Source organism: Dasypus novemcinctus, unplaced genomic scaffold (genome assembly GCF_030445035.2).
Source record: "Dasypus novemcinctus isolate mDasNov1 unplaced genomic scaffold, mDasNov1.1.hap2 scaffold_106, whole genome shotgun sequence".
NCBI classification, from domain to species: domain Eukaryota; kingdom Metazoa; phylum Chordata; class Mammalia; order Cingulata; family Dasypodidae; genus Dasypus; species Dasypus novemcinctus.
In genome coordinates, this window is record NW_026688145.1 from 1967772 (window position 1) to 1989871 (window position 22100).

The window sequence follows — 22100 nt, forward strand, 5'->3', positions numbered from 1 at the left end:
CCCCCATGGAGCAGGGAAGAACCTGAGGGTCATAGAGGACCACCTGCTCACAGGGTCTCTGTTCTCTAAGCACCGAGCTCAAACCCTTGCCAACCACATCCCTCCAGTATAAGCCACTGGCTCCTTCTGACTACACTCACCACTGGGGAGGCGTTACTACTGCCTATGTGCAGAGAATAGTTTGCCAGGTCAAATCCTCCAAAACTGCATGTTCTCTTTGTGAAGGAGAGGTGGACAGGAGAGGAGTTATCCCTGAAGTAGCTAGCAGAGCAGCACACCAACCCCAGTCCCCACTTGCAGGATGTCACTGAGCCACAGATGTGTGTGCAGGTGGAAGTGATGGGGGAGAGGGTGCAGGACTCAGATTCCCAGGAACCTCTTGCCTAAGCAGAGGTCCACACTGCCCCTGACATGCAAACACCATGACCACCACAAAGCCCTCTGCGTATTCTGTGCCCTAAGATTCCCAGTCTTGTCATGACCCAGCCTCCCATTCAACCTCCTTTATGTCAGTGACAAATGAAATAAGGGCTATTTATACAGGGTCATGAGCTCAGCAGTTTTAGAAGGGAAGACAGAAGTCCAAAGGCTCCAGAGAGCCTTCTAATAGACTTCTGTGTAGTTTAAATCACTCAGAAAGGAACAAGGCTTTGTTTATTGCAGGCTGACAGGTAGGCTCATGCACTGGTGTCTCCTAACCACAGCCACAACTTTACCAACCTACTTAAATATGACCCTTTTTCTAAACGTGTAAAGGGAAGAGACCACATTTCCCCAGAAAGAAAAAGTTGGATGAACAACTGTCTTCAACCACACTCTTTAATTTCATTAGGAAAATTATTGAAGTTTTATAAGGAAGAAGAACTTTAGTGTCCTTTTAGCTTGTTTCAAACTTCATGGAATGCCTTTATATTAGGTAATATAAGGCAGTAATTTTATATTTCCAGAACTTGATTTGAATACACTAAAACTAAAAAACTAAACAAACAATATCTAAACTTCTAAGAAAGTAAGTGAAAGAAAAAAACACCCTATTTTTGGCACAGCTGATTATCTTTTTAAGTAGCTGTAATAAGATGTAAGCAGCAGATACATGTTTCTCAAAGGACTATAGTTAATAGTATGTATACTAGAACAACACAGTGAATATTAGAAATGCTGCTTATTTTAAATAGGCATGCTTGCTCTAAATACTTTAATTAGCTGACTGAGAAACATCCAGGAAGGGAAATTCCAGACACTGAGCTCCCAGATGTGGACTCAAATCCTGTGTCTGTCTTATGCAGTGTGATGGGTGAGGTGCTTAAACTCAGCTCTGGTTCCCCAGCAGCAACACTTACCCATGGACTGAAGACTGGATGGCAGGCGCTCAGTGAGGCACTCAGGACAGCCACCAGTGCCTCCTGACCACTGTGACCCTGAAGTTGAGGCTCAGTCAATGTCACAACCATGCAAATGAAGGGCTGGAATTCATTCTGTGAATTTCCACTCTAAAAGCAAAGCACACTGGGGAGGAATGGAAGGGCAGGATGTGGCAGTTTTGTGAAAGGGTAGCAGGCATCAGCCTCTCAAGGTGGCAGGCGATGAGGACACCACAGAAGCTTCTCCCTCAGCAAACAGTTGCTGCTGCTCTGAATAATGTAGGGTGGATGCGATCCCCAATGGGACATTCCTAATTTATAGCAATTTAATGGGATATCTGACTTCCTTTATAGTCCACTTGGCTGGACCTCGATCTACTCTGTAAAAAGAGAAAGACCCATATGCAAAAACATTCACCAAACCACCTAACAAAGCAAATGGTGTTGCACCCACCCTTCTAGGCTGATTTTTATTTATTTATTTTTTATTCATTTTTTAAAAATATTACATTAAAAAAATATGAGGTCCCCATTTACCCCCACCGACCCTACCCCACCACTCCACCCACAGCAACTCTCTCCCCCATCATCATGACACATCCAATTGCATTTGGTGAGTACATCACTGGGTATCGCTGCATCTCATGGTCAGTGGTCCACATCATAGCCCATAACCAGAGCTGCCCACTGCAAAAGAAAGTGCAGTCTGCCCAAGAATGGTGCCATACACATGGAGAGCTGACACAATAAGATGACACAACAAAAAGAAACACAGATTCCCAGTGGCACTGATAAGGATAGAAGCGGTCACAGAAGAACACACAGCAAATGGACACAGAGCAGAAGTTGGGGGGAGGGGTAGGAGAGAGAAATAAATAAATAAATCTTTAAACATTATATATAGTCTTGATGAATTGAACTCTTTACTCTATTGAAATATTGCTCTTTATCCCTTGTAATTTTCTTTGCTTCAAAATATGATTTTTCTAATGTTAACACAGCCATTCTAAATTTCTGTTTCTAGATCTTTATATGATAACCTGTGTTTATAAATGTTAAATCGGTTTCTTATGGAAATAATATAATTGATTCTGCTCTTTAAAATAAAATTAACCTCTTCCTTTTACCTGAATTGTTTAGACAATTTTTCTTTAATACAAAAATTGGTATGGTTGGGTTTAAATCTATTCTTTTGGTGTTCTAGTTTTCCTACCTCTTCTTTGTTCTTCTTTTTCCTATCATTTTATTTGTATAATGACCATTTTTTAAAATTTATTAGAGAAGTTATGGGTACATAGATCAATCATGCATAAAATGTAGGATTCTCATATAACACCCAACCACCACCTGGAAACGGCATGCAATATCAGTTACAACTCATGATACCATACTTTTTAAATTATACTGTTAATTAAAGACCATGGTTTAAATTAGGGTTCACTGTACAGTGTAGTTCCTTAGATTTTTTTTGTCTTTATTTATTTTTTTATATTACATTAAAAAAGTATGGGGCTCTATGGTTATGGCAGATGGGGTTCACTGCCATGTCATATGGCCCTTCTTTGGAGTTGGTGTTTCTGCGTAATGAAACTGGACTCAGATGGAATCTCTTTTCATTAGACTTTCATGCTACTTTACTGGAATTGTAGTTGGTGTTGGGGTTTAAGATATATTTAGGGGATTTGAATCTCTGTACTGACAATATGATAGCCAGGCCCTGAGCCTCAACAGACTTCAGCTCCTACAATCTGATTTATTGGACTCACCTCACTCAGCTAAGATGGAGTTGAAGAAGGACAACCACCACACCATGGAGCCTAGAGTGCCTACAACTGAAAGCAGGAGGATTGCATCCAGTATTCATGTGGAATCTGAGCCTCCTCTTGACATAGAGATGCCACGGACATAACCAATCCAAGGTCCACAGAGAAAAGGTGGCATTGGAGTGGAGTGGGAAAAGTGGACATGGTGGCTGATATGGGTATGGGGAATGGCAGGAAGAGATGAGATGTGGAGGTGCCTTTGGGACTTAGAGTTGCCCTGGATGGTGCTGCAGGGGCAATCACCGGACATTGTAAATCCTCCCAGGGCCCACTGGATGGAATGTGGGAGAGTATGGGCCATGATGTGGACCATTGACCATGAGGTGCAGAGATGCCCAGAGATGTACTTACCAAATGCAATGGATGTATCGTGATGATTGAAGTGAGTGTTACTGGGGGGGGGGGGGGGGGAGTGGTGGGGTGGGGGTGGTAAGGTTGAATGGGACCTCATATTGTTTTTTTAATGTAATATTTTTACAAAATCAATTAAAAAATAAAAAAATAAAAATAAACTATGAGGTCCCCATATACCACCCACCCCCTCACCCCACTCCTCCCCCCATAACAACAATGTCCTCCATCATCATGAGACATTCATTGCATTTGGTGAATACATCTCTGAGCACAGCTGCACCTCATGGCCAATGGTCCACATCATAGCCCACTCTCTCCCATGTTCCACCCAGTGGGCCATGGGACGACATACAGTGTCCAGAAACTGTCCCTGCTGCATCACCCAGGACAACTCCAAGTCCCGAAAACGCCTCCACATCTCATCTCTTCCTCCCATTCCCTACTGCCAGCAGCCACCATGGCCACTTTCTCCACAACAATGCCACATTTCTTTGATTAGTAATCACATTAGTTCATGAATTATCAGTAAGTCCATGCTAATCCATACTCTATTCCTCCTTCCTGTGGACCTTGGAATGGTTGTGTCCACTCCACATCTATATCAAGAGGGGGCTTACATTCCACATGGATACTGAATGCAATCCTCCTGCTTTCAGTTGTAGGCACTCTAGGCTCCATGGTGTGGTGGTTGACATTCTTCAACTCCATGTTAGCTGAGTGGGGTAAGTCCAATAAACCAGTGTAGGAGCTGAAGTCTGTTGAGGCTCAGGGCTTGGCTATCATACAGTCAGTCCAGAGATTCAGATCCCCTAGATATATCTTAAACCCAAGCACCAACTATAATTCCAGTAAAGTAACAGGAAAGGCTTGTGAAAAGAGATCACATCTGAGTCCAGCTCCATCACGCAGAAACACCAACTCCAAAGAAGGGCCAATTGAGATGGCAGTGATCTCCATCTGCCATGACCATAAAACCTGTGGGTCACATTAGCCCTCAAAAGAACCAATACCTGGGGTTGTATCTACTTTATCTGTCTCTGAGACTCTGCTCAAGTGTGCATAAGGGCAATCCTTCTGACAACCTCCAGACTCTTTTTTAGAGAGCCATAGCCATATAAACTCATTTGTCCTTTCCATTTCCCCCTTACATTAGGTGAAAAAGCCTTTTTAACTCCTGCTATTATATGTAGACAGGGATATTCTGCTGATCCATGTTGAACCTTTAATTCAAGGTCATTTTCTAGTTATGTCATCAGCTGGTACATGGTAGTGATCCATCGGCGCCAGGGAGTCTCATCCCTGGGTGTCATGTCCCATGCTAGGGGGAAGGCAGTGCATTTACATGCTGAGTTTGGCTTTGAGACTGACCACATTTGAGTAACATGGAGGCTGTCAGGAGGGAACTCTTAGGCATGGTGCTGCTTTAGGCCTTGTTCTTATTTCAGATATATGGGCTCACAAGCATAGTCATTCGTATCAGGGGCTCACTGTTGGACCATCATTCCATCCTGGTCCTTGCCATTGCACCTGGGGGACTGCTGCTGCTCTCCTAGGGACCACGACAGAGCCCCCCTGGCCAGGAACCCAGCACCCCCCCAGCTGTTGTTTTTAATTGTTTCCACTATGAGTATATCCAGACATTTCTATGCGCCGCAGACACATGCCCTGTATAACTCCTTGTCAACCATATGTCCCCTGTCAATAACATCCCATACCTGTATTCCTCCATGGCCATTGTTGAACCACTCTGTGATCCAAAACTCCCTGAAAAGTGAAGCCCAATATAATGCCAGTTTCCCTTAATAGTAAAATGGAATATAGTGATGAGTTTAAAGGTTATAGAATATATATTGATTTGGAAAAATTCTATATCTTTTCTTTTCTTTTCTCCTAATTATTGAGCTTCTCTTCACAAGAGCAATAGATCACAGTCATTCATATATACAATATACAGTACTCCCATATATCCAATATAAAACATTTCCCTTCCACAGCGATAATCTTTTAACTTATTCATACCATATTTACTGAAACTGATGTACAGATATTGAGACAATAGCTTTCAAACAAGGTAACATTTGTGCTTACATTGTGGTTTATACTTTAGGCTATACAGTATTCTAAATTTTTAGTTATCCTATGTTTTACATTATGGTTTACATTATTAGTCTGTCGGCCCCTATATGTTTGGTGTAATATTACATGTTTTATATCCATCCTTGTGTACTCTTGTGAAACACTTCTATTGCCCTCACAGTTATGTTGGTTCTATCTATTCAATATCTATTTCCCCCTCCCCTTGGGGCCCACAGTGACAGACAATCTTCATTTCTTGAGGAGCCATGTTCAGAGATACTTGCAACAGTGTTGAGGGCTTGACTTGCTCAACTGCCCTAATGCCTGAGAGCCACCATTTCTCTTGAGAGACACAGTTCCCTCTATTTGATGGCATTAGTCCTACCCAGGATGTGGGTATACCTTCACTATCATTATGTGGGTCTCTACCCAATGTTATGACCCACTCTGGCAAAATGAGCTTTCACATATTCCCTAGGAGTCTGTCCTACATCAGATTATCCCCTTTAAGTATCTTAAACAGGTAACTTTCCTAATTATATTTTGAAAAGGTTTTCTCAGCATTATACTCTCGACCAACACCTGACAATCTCCTATGTTCATATGTTGCCCCACCCTTCCCCCATTTTCTTGGACAATATTACCCATCCGCCCATACCTAGCCCCCCTCAAACTCACAAAGCCCCAACCAAAGGTCACCCTATGCCCCCATTTTATCCCTGTCTTGTACATATACTTACCTCCTCCTTATCATAGATTTCGCCCATGTAGATGTCAGTTTACATCCTTCTTCTACCCCCCGATTTCCTGTAAGCCTATCTTCCAGTCACTAGCTCTCTGAAGCAGCTTGGTTTACTTATTTCATATCATTGAGGTCATGTAGCATTTGTTCTTCAATGCCTGGCTTGCTTCACTCAACATAAGGTTCTCAAGATTCATTCATGTTATCATGCATGTTTGTAGTGTACATGTTCTTAAAGCCAAATAGTATTCCATTGTATGTATATACCACATTTTATTGATCCACTCATCTGTTGATGGGCATTTGGGTTGATTCCAACTTTTGGCGATAGTGAACAATGCTGCTATGAACATTGGTATGCATATATCGGTTTGTGTCCTTGTTTTCAGTTCTGCTGGGTATATACCCAGCAGTGGAATTGCTGGCTCATGTGGCAAATCTATGGTTAGTATTTTGAGAAACCACCATACTGTCCTCCAGAATGGTTGGATCCTTCTGCATTTCCACCAGCGGTGGATGAGTGTTCCCATTTCATCACATCCTTTCCAGTATTTGTCTCCTGTTTTTTTCATAGCTGCCAATCTTATGGGAGTAAAATGGTATCTCATTGTAGTTTTGATTTGCATTTCCCTGATAGCTAGAGATTTAGAGAATTTTTCATGTGCTTTTTAGCCATTTGTATTGCTTCTTTTCAGAAGTGTCTGTGTAAATCTTTTTCCCATTTTTAAAATGGATTGTTTATCTTTTTGTTTTCAAGATATAGGAGTTCTTTTTATATGCAAGTTATAAGTCTCTTATTGGATATATGGTTGCCGAATATTTTCTCCCATTGTGTGGGTTCCCTTTTTACTTTCTTGACAAACTCCTTTGAGGTGCAGAAGGCTTTAATTTTGAGGAAGTCCCATTTATCTACTTGTTCTTTTGCTGCTTGTGCTTTTGGTGTGATGTTCATGGAGCCATTTCCTATTACAAGGTCTTGTAGATACTTCCCTACACTGCTTTCCAAAGTCTTTATGGTCTTTGCTCTTATATTTAGGTCTTTGATCCATCTTGAGTTGATCTTTGTATAAGGTGTGAGATGATAATCCTCTTTCATTCTTCTACATATGGATATCCAGTTCTCCAGGCACCATTTGTTGAAGAGGCCATTCTCTCCAAGTTGAGAGGGTTTGGTGGCTTTATCGAATATTATATGGCTATATATATGAGGTTCTAGATCAGAACTTTCAATTCGATTCCTTTGGTCTGTGTGTCTCTCCTTATGCCAATACCATGCTGTTTTCACTACTGTAGCTTTGTAGTATGTTTTGAAGTCAGGTAGTGTGATTCCTCCAATTTCGTGTTTCTTTTTCAATATGTCCTTGGCTATTTGGGGCCTCTTTCCTTTCCAAATAAATTTCATAGTCAGTTTTTCTAGTTCCTTAGAGAAAGCTGTGTTGATTTTTATTGGGATTGCATTGAATGTGTAGATCAACTTTGGTAGGATAGACATCTTAATAATATTTAGTCTTCCTATCCATGAAGAGGGATTATTCTTCCATTTATTTAGTTCTTCTTTGATTTCCTTGAACAGTCTTGTGTAGTTCTCAGTGTATAAGTTTTTTACATCTTTATTTAAATTTATTCCTAAATATTTCACTTTTTTATTTACTATTGTGAATGGTATTTGTTTCTTGATTTCCTGCTGATCTTGCTCATTATTGGTGTACAGAAATGCTACTGATTTTTGCGCATTGATCTTATAACCTGTGACTTTACTAAACTCGTTTAGGAGGTCTAGAAGCTTTGTTGTAGACCTCTCAGTGTTTTGTATGTATAGGATCATGTCATCTGCAAATTATGAAATTTTGACTTCTTCCTTTCCAATTTTAATGCCTTTTATATCTGGTTCTTGTCTCAGTTCTCAAACAAGTACTTCTAAGACAATGTTAACTAGAAGGGAAGAGAGTGGGCATCCTTGTCTTGTTCCTGAATTTAGAGGGAAGGATTTTGGGATTTCTCCATTTTAAATGATGTCGGCTGTGGGTTTTTCATATATGCTTTTTATCATGTTCAAAAAATTTCCTTTTATTCCAATCTTTTGGAGTGTTTTTATCAAGAAAGGGTGCTGTTTTGTCAAATACTTTTTCTGCATCTATACATATAATCATGTGGTTTTTTTACTTCAATCTATTTATATGGTGTATTACATTGATTTTCTTATGTTGAGCCATTCTTGCATACCTGGAATGAATCCCACTTGGTCATGGTGTATAATTCATTTAAAGTGTTGTTGAATACGATTAGCAAGTATTTTGTTAAGTATTTTTGTGTCTAGGTTCATTAGAGAAATTGTTCTGTAATTTTCCTTTCTTGTGGTGTCTTTGTTTGGCTTTGGTACTAGGGTAATGTTAGCATCATAGAAGGAGTTAAGCAATATTCCTTCTGCTTCGATTTTTTGGAATAGTTTCAGCAGGATTGGTGTTAGTTCTTTTTGGAATATTTTGTAGAATTCACCTGTGAAGCCATCTGGCCCTGGGCTCTTCTTAGTTGGGAGGTTTTTAATGACTGATTCTATCTCCTTACTTGTGATTGGCTTGTTGAGATCATTAATTTCTTCTTTCATCAATATAGGCTGCTTATGTGTTTCTAGGAATTTGTCCATTTCCTCTGAATTGTCATTTTTGTTGGAATATAGTTTTTCAAAGTATCCTCTTATGATAGTCTTTATTTCTGTGGGGTCAGTGGTGATATCTCCTTTCTCGTTTCTTATTTTGTGTGTTTGCATCTTCTCTCTTTTTTTCTTTGTTAGTCTCGCTAAGGGTTTGCCAATTTTATTGATCTTCTCAAAAAAACCAGCTCTTGGTCTTGTTTATTTTTTGAGTGCTTTCTTAATTTCTAATTCATTTAGTTCTGCTCTTATCTTTGTTATTTCTTTCTTTCTTCTTCCTGTGGGATTACTTTGTTGTTTTTTAACTAATTCCTCCAAATGTGCAGTTAGTTCTTCAATTTTTGCTCTTTCTTCTTTTTTTTTTAAGATTTATTTATTTATTTATTCCTCCCCCCCTCTGCCGGTTGTCTGTTCTCTGTGTCTATTTGCTGCATCTTGTTTCTTTGTCTGCTTCTGTTGTTGTCAGCAGCATGGAAAGTGTGGGCGGCACCATTCCTGGGCAGGCTGCACTTTCTTTCACACTGGATGGCTTTCCTTATGTGCGCACTCCCTGCGCGTGGGGCTCTCCTACATGGGGGACACCCCTGTGTCATGTGGCATTCCTTGCATGCATCAGCACTGCGCATGGGCCAGCTCCACATGGGTCAAGGAGGCCCGGGGTTTGAACCGCGGACCTCCCATGTGGTAGACGGATGCCCTAACCACTGGGCCAAGTCCGTTTCCCTCTTTCTTCTTTTTTGATGTATGAATTTATGGCTATAAATTTCCCTCTCAGTACTGCTTTTTCTGCATCCTATAAGTTTTGGTATGTTGTGTTATCATTATCATTTGTTTCAAGGTAGTTATTGATTTCTTTTGAGATTTCCTCTTTGACCCACTGTTTTTCTAAGAGTGTGCTGTTTAATTTCCATATCTTGGTGTGAAATCTGGGCCTCTGGCCTTTGCAGATTTCCATCTTCACTCCACTGTGGTCAGAGATATTATTTTGTATGATTTCGATCTTTCTGAATTCATTAAGTCTTTCTTTGTGACCTAGCATATGGTCTACCTTGGAGAATGATCCATGTGCACATGAGAAAAATGTATGTCTTGCTGTATTCAGGTGTAATGATCTGTATATGTGTATTAGATACAGCTCCTCTAATACACTGTTCAAATATTTTGCTTCTTTAGTGATTCTCTTTTGAAATGTTCTGTCAAGAGGTGATAGTTTTGTATTAAAATATCCCACTATAATTGTAGATGCATCTCTTCTTTCACTTAATTTTTCCAGTGTTTGCCTCACGTATTTAGAGGTGCCCTTGTTAGGAGCATAAATATTTATGATTGTTCATTCTTCTTAAGAGACTGTCCCTTTCACTAATATGTAGTATCCTTCTTTGTCTCTCACAATTGTTTCGCATTTAAAGTCTGTTTTGTCTGGCTAATATAGCTACTCCTGCCTTTTTTTTTGGTTATTTTTTGCTTGTAAGATTGTTTTCCAACCATTCACTATCAGCCTTCATGAATCTCTGGGTCTAAGATGTGTCTCTTGTAGACAGCATATAGATGGATCATATTTCCTTATCCAATGTCCCAGTCTGAATCTTTTGATAGGTGAGTTTAATCCATTGACATTCAGTGTTATTTCTTTCAAGGAATTTTTATGTTAGCCATATTTTGATTGGAGTTGTGTTTGTCATATTTTGTTTTTTTTTCTTTTTTATTGCTCTTACCCCCTCCTCCAACTCTTCCTGTCCTGTTTTTTCCTTTCTTCCTGCTGAACTCCCTTTAGTATTTCTTGAAGTAGAGGTTTTTTGTTGGCATACTCTTTCAATTTCTGTTTATCTGTTAACATTTTGAACTCTCCAGCATTCTTGAATGCTAGTTTAGCTGGGTAGAGTTTTCTTGGTTGGAAATTTTTTTTAGTACCTTGACTGTATCATATCACTGCCTTCTTGCCTCCATGGTTTCAGAGGAGAAATCAGTACTTAATCTTATGGAGACTTCCTTGTATGTGATGGTTTTCTTTTCTCTTGCTGCTTTTAGAATTTTCTCTTTGTCTTGAACATTGGATATTTTGACAAGTATATGTCTTGGTGTGGGCCTGTTGGGGTTTATGATGTTTGGGGTGCATTGTGCTTCCTGGATATGTACATCTGTCTCTCAGTAGATTTGGGAAGTTTTCAGCCATTATTTCCTGCAACACCCCTCCTCTCCCCTTTCCCTTCTCTTCTCCTTCTGGGATGCCTATAATACGTATGGTTGAGCATTTTGCATTATCATTCAGGTCCCTAAGTCCTACCTGGATTTTTTCTATCTTTTTATCATTCAATTCTACTGTTTGATTTCCCATGTACTGTCTTTCACATCGCTAATTCTCTGCTCTGCCTCTTCTAATCTGCTGCTATTTGCTGTGAGTGTATTTTGATTTCTTGAAATGTGGTGTTCATTCCCATCATATCTGTTATCTTTTTGCATATGTCTGCAATTTCCTCTCCAAGTGTTTTCTTCATTTTTTAAACTCTTCCTTTACTTCATTACATTTGTCTCTGATATATGTTCTGAGATCTTTAATTACTTGTGCGAAGTTCTGGTCCCCTTCCTGGTTTTTAGTTTGTTCATTGGATTCAGCCATGTTTTCCTGATTACTGGTTTAGTTTGTAGTTTTTTCTTGCTGTCTGGTCATCATTTTATCTTGACAGGTTTAATCAGTTTGTTAGTTTTTTTGTCTAGTCTTGGGGATTAATTAGCTGTTGTTCTTGCGTATGTGTTATATCTTCTCTTTGTCACTTTGCTCTTTTTATTCTAATTTCTGGTTGCTGGCTGAGTTCACTTTGAAGTAAAATATTAGGGACAGGGATAGGCAACTGTGTAAAAAAGGGAAATGTGTAAAGTAGTATTGGTAATAAATGTTACCAGAGCAACAATATGAGATCTGGGAGGATGGGTATTAGACTCATGTAAGTTGTGTAGAGTTATAGCAGTAAGTAGAGTACCTATAATGAGGTAGACAACTGAATATCTAAGGAATATAGTGTGATTTATAAAGTCAGTGTTTTCATGGGGGAGGGAAAGAGAAAAGAAGACAATTGTATCAGGAGTGGATAAAAGACAGAAAACAAAATAAAGGTATTAGAAATTAAAAGTTAGACAATTTGGAGACCAACAAAAGGGAGGTGGTATATAGGAGAGATAGATGATGGAGAATATCACGATGAGGGGGAAAAGAGATAGTGGAGGTGGCCAAAATCAATTCACACAGAAATGAGGAAATGGAGGATGAGGAAACCCAGCAAATGTGAGGTGTTCCCTGCAACACCTATTGTATAATTAAGATAAAATAAAATAAGAAGAAAAAGAGAGAAAAGAAAAAAGAGAAGGAAAAAAGGGGGCGTGGGCAAAGAGAATGGAGGGAAACAAGCAAGAAAAAGAAAAGAAGAGAAAGAAAAAAAACCCTAAATAAATGAAAAAAGACCTTGGGGGATACAATGGGAGAAGAGACTAGGAGATAATGCAATATTAGCAACCAGGACAATAAAAAAGACAAGAAAGGAAAAAGAGAAAAAGGAAAGGGAAAACAAACAAACAAACAAACAAAAAAACAACCTGCAGACATCAAGGGCTAGGACAATCAAGGACCTCAGATGGACCTGAGGGCATGGTGGATTCAGGGATGGGAAATCTGTGATATTGCAGACTCAAGAGGTGTGAGTCCCTGGGGCATGGGCCACCAGGGTTTAGGGGACACAGACATGGCAAACTCAAATCCAGTTAACAGGGAGCCTCGAGCACCACAATGCAACACAGCCTCCAGGGATCCCTGCAACTGGGTGCCAGCCCTATGGGGGGGTCACATACACAAACTCTGACCTCTGTATCAGAAACCCAAAATTCCCCCTCTCACAAGGGTCTCTTCTGTCACTGTGTCACCAATTCGACTTCAGGACACCTCCCACCCTGCAAGCCCCTGAAAGTCTGCTGGGGGCACCTCTTTATTGTGACTGATTTAAGGACTGCTGCAGATTGGCAGCCAGGCCTAGGGGAGGGGCTCTAGCCAGAAGCGCTGATATCCATGTCAGAAACCCAAAATTCCATGCCTCACAAAAAACTCATCCATCTCTGTTTGACCTAATCAGCTTCCAGCCACCTCCCAACCTGCAAGCCCCCAAAACAGACTGTTTGTGGTGTCTCTTTATTGCAACCGATTTAAGGACCACTGCAGATCGGCAGCCAGGCCTAGGGGGTGGGGCTCTAGCTGGAAGCACTGATACCCATTTCTGAAATGCAAAATTCCATGCCTCGCAAAAACTCTGTCTCTGTCTCACCAAATCAGTTTCCAAAGACATGCCCTGCAAGTCCCTGAATAGCCCGCTCAGGGCTTTTGAATTCTCCAGGAATCACCACTGCCATGCTGACTGCCCCAGGGGGGAGCATCCTGCATGCAGCCCCTATCTCCATGTAAGAGAACCTCAATTCTACCTTTTACATGAATCTTCTCTGTCACCGTCCCACCAAATTGATGTCTAACCACCTCCTGCCCTGCAAAATCCTGAAACAGCCTGGTCCTGAAGAATTTCCAATGCTTCCCAGTGACTTCTTTGCAGGAGAGACTATAAGGTGCACTCACTCAGACACCATCTTGTCCCACCCTCCCTCAAGGCTGATTTTTAATATTAGCTTTCCCTTCCCACCTTATAAGGCCAAGTAAAAGTTCTCATGTTTACAAAGGCAATGATTTTATTTCAGTTCCTTACCCCGAATCTGGGCTTCATGACAGTGTGGTGTCCAGATGCCTCACTTGGTAGCATCTGCACATCCTACTTTAACCAGCAAGCCCAGCTTGTTATTTCTAATGCACATGAAATAGTTGACAAAGAATTTATGTGGAAACTATGACTGTAATAAGTTAAGCACACATTTAAGTTTCTAAATTCCTGCTGTATGCATTTATTCTTAAAATTGAAGCTTAAAGCTAAGAATGGACTGGCTTTCTTAAATACCAACTAAGACCTCATCCTAAGATAAGATAAGCTATCTGGAACAATTTTTCTTGCAATCAGTGGGGCATTGACAAGGAATATAACAATAAATAGTCCTCAAACTAATCTCCAACTTTTTCTGTAATAACACATAGTTCTTGAAGCAGCACTCCTTAAATGTAGAAAATAGCTTGTAAACATTAAAAGAAAAATAACCCAATCTTTGATTTTGTGATATAAATGAAGCTATGTACTCCTTGCATCTTCTGTACAATTATAGAAATGTTTCAGACATACTTGTGGAGAGGGCAGCTAGTAAATGGACTATGCTATGCAGTTGCTATGCATGTCTCTTCCCCAAACAAAAATTTAATGACCAAATAAAATAAAGACAAGAGACACATCCAGTGTGTATGAGGCATTATCATTATCATTTCCCTGAGGTTTCATTAAGCCAATATGGCATTTTTAGAAGACAAAAATATCAAGCTTGAAGAATAAGGACAGTTTTTGGTAAAATGGAGGAAATATATGAAAAGGAGAATGCAAAAGAACTTTAAAAAATAGAGTAAAGAAAATAATCCTAACCCCCTGAAAAACAACAAGAAAAATTTATTTCTCAGTAAAGCATTGTTTTACATTACTTTCTCTGGATAATTAGAAAATTAAATGTTATTTTCCTTATTGTACAGTAAAGAAATATGCACAAATATAATTGAACACTGAACACATTTCATCAAGTGCTAAATTGCCCAGTGCTGCCCTAAGTTCATAGTACCTTAAAATATTTAGACTTGGGCTGATATTTGTGACAGAGATTACATACATTGCTATCATTATGGGGCAAAATAAATAAATATTTTCTTTTAAAAAATGGTGCTTGAAAACAACCTTTTCTGATGTCTACATGATGCCTGTGGAATCAGTCCCTGACCCCCATGTTAGCACAAATCTGAAAAAAAGAGCTTTCAGAGAGAAGTTCTTGATGAAGTTACATTGTTATAAATGATGACATATGCAGTCTATTATTTAGGTATCATATTGATAATGTATCATCTTATGATATGAACCTACATATATTGTGAATACCATGAGGGTCATATGAACAACTGAATGTGCTCAATTTGGGAAAATTGTCAGTGTCACATAATTTAAACCCAAAAGGTTGGTCAGCGAATTAGGGAAGTGGGCTGTTTTATCATGGACATGAGCTGGGAAGACACTGGTGTGCTGAACCTGTACTGAGTCTGGCCATGGTATATTATACAGAACGGATGTGAGGCTGACTGAGCAAGAGAGAAAATTGTCATTTCAGCACAAAAACAAAACCCAAACAAAAAGTACCATGCTAGAGAAAGGAAGAGAAAACTTTTGCTACATAGTAATAGTATTAAAAGAGCTGCAAGATTTCTTTTTAGATTCTTTTAGAATGGAGAAAGGTGTTTCACATTGGCGCTGACCAGACAAGGAGCTGGTGAAATATAAGTAGCACAGCCTTGGGCTGGGGAGGATGGCAGTGTGGAGGGCCACTGCCACCCTGAAGAGCTGGGTGGGAGCCCAGGGCTTCTCCAGTCTCTGGGCATTCATACAGACCACGTGCCAGCTTCAAGGGGACAGGCACATCCTCTTACCAGTCTAACCACACAGTAGTAAAACTGAGAAGCATTTTATTATCTGTAAGTAACTGCTTCATTTCTGGCTACATACAGGAGAATAGACAAGATGTGTGTGTACATTTCCAAATGCTGCTTATTTTGTTTAAAAAGATAAGAGCATCTAAGGGCTTAAGTAAAACAGAAGAGCTCTAATCTTCTTCCCTTTTAGTTAGCAGAGACAACAAGCATGTTTCTCAAGACATCAAGGCAGAATGCTCTGATCCATATGGGTTCTCAGGAGGTTGGGGGTCTCCACATTTAGCTTCCCTAACCCCAGTGGCCTCCCACTGTCAAGAGGACAGATGGGAAGAGGAGGGAGCATGGCTATTAGCAACCTTTGTTCCTTTTGTTTGGGGCTTGTATTGCCCTGTGTGACTGGAAGGGGGATGGAGCAAGAAGCTGAGCCTTCTTCTGGTCAGAACCTCTCACTCAGGTTCTGATGCTTTTGCCTCAGGGAATTGCCTACTCCCAACCTAATGTGTTGAAATGCACCAGTGGTGTGAAATTGACACCAAGGCTTCCGTGTGCCCCATGAACAGAACTGGGGAGCCTCAAAAGATCCCACTGCAGGCATGAAAACCCTGTATGGCAAATGTGCAACACCAACAATTATGTATTTACTGACATGTTATGAGCACCTCACAGATTCCTGTCTCAGAACCAGAGACCCTGGTTAGAACAAAACAATCATTACTGAAGTTGCTAAAGTCTGTTGGTGCACAAAAAGACACACAATGAAAGGCATTATATTTTATCTTGGCCACCTATATTATGACCAAGTGATTATATGATGAGAAACAACAACATATTGTATATTGTTCAAATTATCTTCTATGGTAGTTGTAGTGCCAAGCTCCTCTGTGAAAGAACACAGGAAAATGTTTTCATGATTTACAGAAACTTGGTAGTAGTCAATCAGCAGGAACCATCAGATTCAGGTGCATCTCTAAGTGAAAACAGGTGTCACCTTCAAGATGGCAGCCATTGAAGAGACCCTGTGCAAGAGGTGTAGGAAGAGAAAAAATCCTCAAATTTGATTTTTAGACCTTCACCTAGAATGAGAGTAATTAGCGAGACAGAAAACTCAGAAGACTTAGCTGGTGGACAACAGAGAAAGCATCACAAATCTGCTAACATTTGCCTTTCCTCTGATGAAAGTCTTGCTCTATGTATAATAAGGAAGATATGGTGTAAAAGATTCTGTAGGAGTGAATCAATGGAGACTATCGAATCTGGATCTTGATGCTGGTATAAGTAAACATTCTGGTGATTGGTTGAATCAGGATTCAGTTTCAGATCAATTCAGTGTATAATTTGATGTTGAATCTCTTGATTCTGAAAATTAGTGAAGAAGGACAAGAGCTCTCATATAAAGATGATCAGGTTTATCAAGTCATTGTATATCAAGCAGGGGAGAGTGATATAGACTCATCTGAAGAAGATCCTGAAATTTCCTTAGCTGTCTGTGGGAAATGTGTTTCGTGCAATGAAATGAATCCTCCCCTTGTGGAAATGCATTACAACAGATGTGAGAATTGGCTTCCTGAAGATAAAGGAAATGATAAAGGGAAAATACCTGGGAAAGCCATACTAGAAAACTCAACACATGTAGAAGAGGGCGTTAATATTCCTGATTTCAGAAAAAAGACATAGGGGAAAATAATAAACTCACACAAGCCTCCCAACCCCAAGAAAATGAGGGCTATTCTCAGTCATCAACTTCTAGTAGCAACATTTATAGCAGTCAAGAAGATGTCAGCCATCTGCCCATTGGGATTTAAGCCCCCTCTCAAGTAGAAGCAGAGTGGGATCACCATCCCGAAATCCTCAAGACTGGGGAGTGAACAATGGACTAAAGTAGACTTAGTATTATTCTATTATAGACTTAATATTATTCTAGCAATGGAAGAACTTTTATCATTGATGTAAAGGTAGTGGTCACTAGAGGTTCTAAGGTGAGGAAGAGGGAAGAATAGGTATAATATGGGGACATTTGGGGGACTGGAATTGTCCTGCCTGACATTGCAATGACAGGTACAGGCCATTACATTTGGTCATAACCTATAAAATTGGGTAAGGCAGAGTGTAAGCTATAATAGAAACTATAGAACATTGTTAATAACAATGTTTCAATATGTGTTCATCAATTGTAACAAATTTACCACACTAATGAAAGATGTTGTTAATGTGGGAAAGTGTGGGAGGCTTAGGGAGAGCAGTTGGGAAATATGGGAATCCCCTATATTTTTTATTAAACATTTATATAATTTAAAGCTTCTTCAAAATTAAAAGAAATTAAAGCTCTCAGAGAGTTTGAGAAGAATGAAACACAAGATAAAGAAAAATGTATGGAATCTAGTGTCCATCTTTGTATCATTGAACCTTGTGACCTAAAATTAACTGTATCATCCATGACAAAAAAGAACATCTTATGGCTTGTTTTACATGTTCAAAAAAGCTAAGAAAAAAAAAAAACCCTGTCCAATATGTAGGTAGCCAGTTCAAATGATTATGCTAACTTATTCCCCCTAGTTGACTTGTTTGTAAGAGTAGAATTATATATTTCTAACTATGTAACCCTAAAAACTCAGACAGTTATTTTTGCAACATTACATTTATTTTTATGTTTTTATACATATCAGAGTGTAAAAGTATCTCAGTCCATGTAGAATTCTTCTCCTTAATGTAATTATTTTATACATTTTTAAAAAGATTTATTTATTTCTCTCCCCTCCCCCCCACCCCGGTTGTCAGTTCTCTGTGTCCACTTTTTTAAAGATTTTATTTATTGATTGATTTCTCTCCCCTTCCTCCCCAACCCCAGTTGTCTGTTCTCTGTGTATATTTGCTGCATCTTCTTTATCCGCTTCTGTTGTTGTCAGAGGCACCGGGAATCTGGGTTTCTTTATGCTGTGTCATCTTGTTGTGTAAGCTCTCCATGTGTGCAGTGCTGTTCCTAGGCAGGCTGTACTCTCTTTCACACTGGGCGGCTCTCCTTACAGGGTGCAATCCTTGTGCGTGGGGCTCCCCTATGTGGGGACACCCATGCATGGCATGGCACTCCTTGCACGCATCAGCACTGCACATGGGCCAGCTCCAAATGGGTCAAGGAGGCCTGAGGTTTGAACCACAGACTTCCCATGTGGTAGACGGATGCACTATTCACTGTGCCAAGTCCACTTCCCTCCTTAATGCAATTTACCTACTTGGGAAGGCAATGGGGTTTAGTGAATATTCACTTCATTTTAGGAAAATTTCACTTCTATTTATAGTTCATATTTGGGTTTTAATGCTAGTTGAATTGGCTATATAGCTGGTTATTTAATTCTATCCTTCATATTTTAATTCATTTCCACCTTCACTTAAATAAAAATATCTGATTTTTCAAAATATAAGTAGGGTATTCACATATAAGTTATTTAGCACCTTTCCTTTAAGGAGATAAATTTTGTGAAAAAGATTTATTATTTAAATTTTAGATACTCTTAAATCTTCTCATTCTTAGTTACTCTGCTCTTTCAGAGTCTCTTAAAATATTCTTTACAAATAAATAGAAATTGATAGTTATATTCTGTGCTACTGAAGTAAAAAATGTACCACTTGTTATCCAGCTATAGGTAGTGATGATGTTGTCCATTGAGAGTCTTTGAGAAGAGCCAATACAACTTTTTTAAAGCTCTGTAATAGAATGTGGAGTTGTCCTGGGAGGTCCAATGTGACATACATTTTCAGGGTTTGGTGGGAATTGTTTGTTTCTCTCAAGTGATAAACAGTTTAATTCACTTTGAAGTGTCTTCTTAGGCAGGGTTACACAGTCCCTATTAATTGCCTAGATATCAGACTTTTGTTCAAGACCAGTTTTAGAAACCAGTGAATTCAGAAAGATTAATTCATAAATTAGTTAAAAGGAAGAACTGTTCATTTAAAAAAAATAGCTGGAAAGGTCAACATTTCTCTAAATTATTCAGAAAATATACATCACTTCCTTCAAGAATTACAGGGTCAAGGGATTCTAATATTGCTGTCAAACTGCACAGATTGACTTATTGATTTATATATACATATGAGTCCTTCAGCAAAATAGTATGAATAAACAAACCTTTAGACAAGTGGAGTTAAATTTTAATTTAAAGTTCCAGTGTTTTGCTTCTGGTTATGACAGATTGAGGGCAATAAAATAAACTGAACTATGAGTTTAGAATAAAACTGAGGGATAATTTTAAACAGCAACATATTGTGTCTGTTACTAGCAGTAGATTGTTATAGATAGACTTCAGAAAAACAATAAACACAACCACACATGACTTACCCATGTATACGTATGTAAATATAAAACAAATGGTTGAAGGTATTGGTAATTAAGCCAAAGCTATTCTCAAATACAGTAAAGCTTAATTAATTTTTAATTTATGATACTTTCAACTAGAGCTAAACAGAATACATCCTTTCTAAGAAGAGTTAGTATAAATGAGATAATTTAATATACATTCAGAGTATATCTATGCAGTGATTATGCTGCTTACAATGCAAAACTATGAGCAAACACAATCTCATTTTAAATACCTGTGGATTATTAATGTGGTCTTAATTACCTACATTTTAAAGCTTGGTTTAAAATATTATTGATTGATTTACAAAGAAACAACTTATTAAGTGATTTTAAAAATTTGAAAAGCAATGCTACTACTTGTAGCAGTGATTACTGCTACTTCTCTAAGGTTAGATCTATCTCAACTCCACTTATTTACAGGGTTTCTAGCATTATGAATTTAACTGATTGCTGGGTTTGCCAATATCTAGATGATAAAAATGGACCTAAAATAATGTTCCATTCAGGAGAAAGTGATCATTGGTCAAAAAAAGAGGTAAATGTTTAATAAAAAGTTTTGGAGTCCTGTTAAAAATTAGTCAGTCCTTGTTACAGATCAATAAGTTAAATGTATTTGGCATTGGGGTACTTTATTTGAAGCTTTAACTAGCTTTTCACAACTTATAATTTGGTGACTACAAACTCTTCTTTTTCAAGAAAACTGTAATAAAGACAGGGCCAAAATTGGATATATAGAAGACTGGTTGTATATACTGGTTGTATATAACCAGTCAGGTTAGATTCAGACAATAGAGATGGGACTTCCATATTCAAAGACAGAGAGCTTAAAAGGGACTCTGATAATGTTACTTTTACTGATGTAACAAAGAAAATCACTAAATTAGATATTGATTCAATGACAAGTATCCCACTTGCATGTGTAATGCCTGCATTATTCCTTTTCCCAATACAGATAAACTTACATAACATGATTTGGTCAATATTCAGATTATATTTAAAATGGAAACTCCACATACTTAATTGGGAGTAATATACATGAATTGTTACATCATTTAAATAGGAAAGCTTTCTTCTTTCTCAGACTAATGGACTCTTGTAAAATGACAATGTGCTGATTCTTATATGACCTCCTTAAAGGGTAAAAAAAATACAAATAGAGAGACATTCAAGGTGGTTTTCTGGATCTAATCTTAACCTAACTTTAAATCATATTGGATTGCTTATTTTCCATGTGGGAAATGCATAAAACTTTTCTCTATGTTTGGTCAGGAAGATGTGTACTAGTTTATCTTTTTCCATGTATACCATAGATGTTTACTCTAGCAAGGGAATTTCCAGGAAGATGGTAGAGCAGGGAGATTCAGGACTCACTCCTTTTCCAAAAGAGCCAGTGAAAAGTCAGAAACTGTCTGAAACAACTGTTCTGGAGCTCAGGAGGGCAAAGAAGCATTATACAGCATCCAGAGAATGGTGTATGGAAAAGACTGAGAAATTGTGCAAAACACTGTATACACGACATTGCGATTATAATAAAAGCCATTGATTATACAGTTTGGATAGATCATAGTGTATGTGAATACATCTAAAAAAACACAACTTAATAAACTAATAAATAATTGTGCAAGAGTAGCCAGAAATAAAAACTATGTACAGCAGGGAAATCATAGAGAGGTTGAGACGTGAGGAATTTTTTTGTTTTTTTTATTATTACTGAAATAATGGAAATGCTCCAATAATGATTGAAGTGATGAGTACACAACTATGTGATCATACCAAATTCCACTGTTTTTATACTTTGTATGAATTATAAGCTTTATTAATATGTATAAATAAGATAGATTTGTTAAAAAAGAACACTAAGCAGCCTAATTACAATTTTTATCAAGTTAAATAAATACTGAGTAGCTCACTCTGCAGTGACAGCTGGCACCCATCCCCCATTCATGATATGGGCTATCTTAGGATCTGGTCCCTGGCTGGCTGTTGTGGGTGGAGGGGAACATGGAAGTCTACCCCCAGAATGGTGGGTTTGAGCATATCTTTTGATCAGCAAGTTTTGATTACTGAGTTCCAGGTCTGAGCTGCTGTTTTAGCTAACCCAGACAAGGACAGCCACTGCCATTGACTCAACCCCACTGTTGACATGGA

The 22100-nt window shown here is 38.7% G+C and overlaps 1 pseudogene; it reads left to right on the forward strand.

The window, feature by feature from the left end:
- Positions 1 to 16214: 16214 nt before the first annotated feature.
- On the forward strand, positions 16215 to 18154 carry LOC101421113 (E3 ubiquitin-protein ligase Mdm2-like; annotated as a pseudogene).
- Positions 18155 to 22100: the final 3946 nt, after the last annotated feature.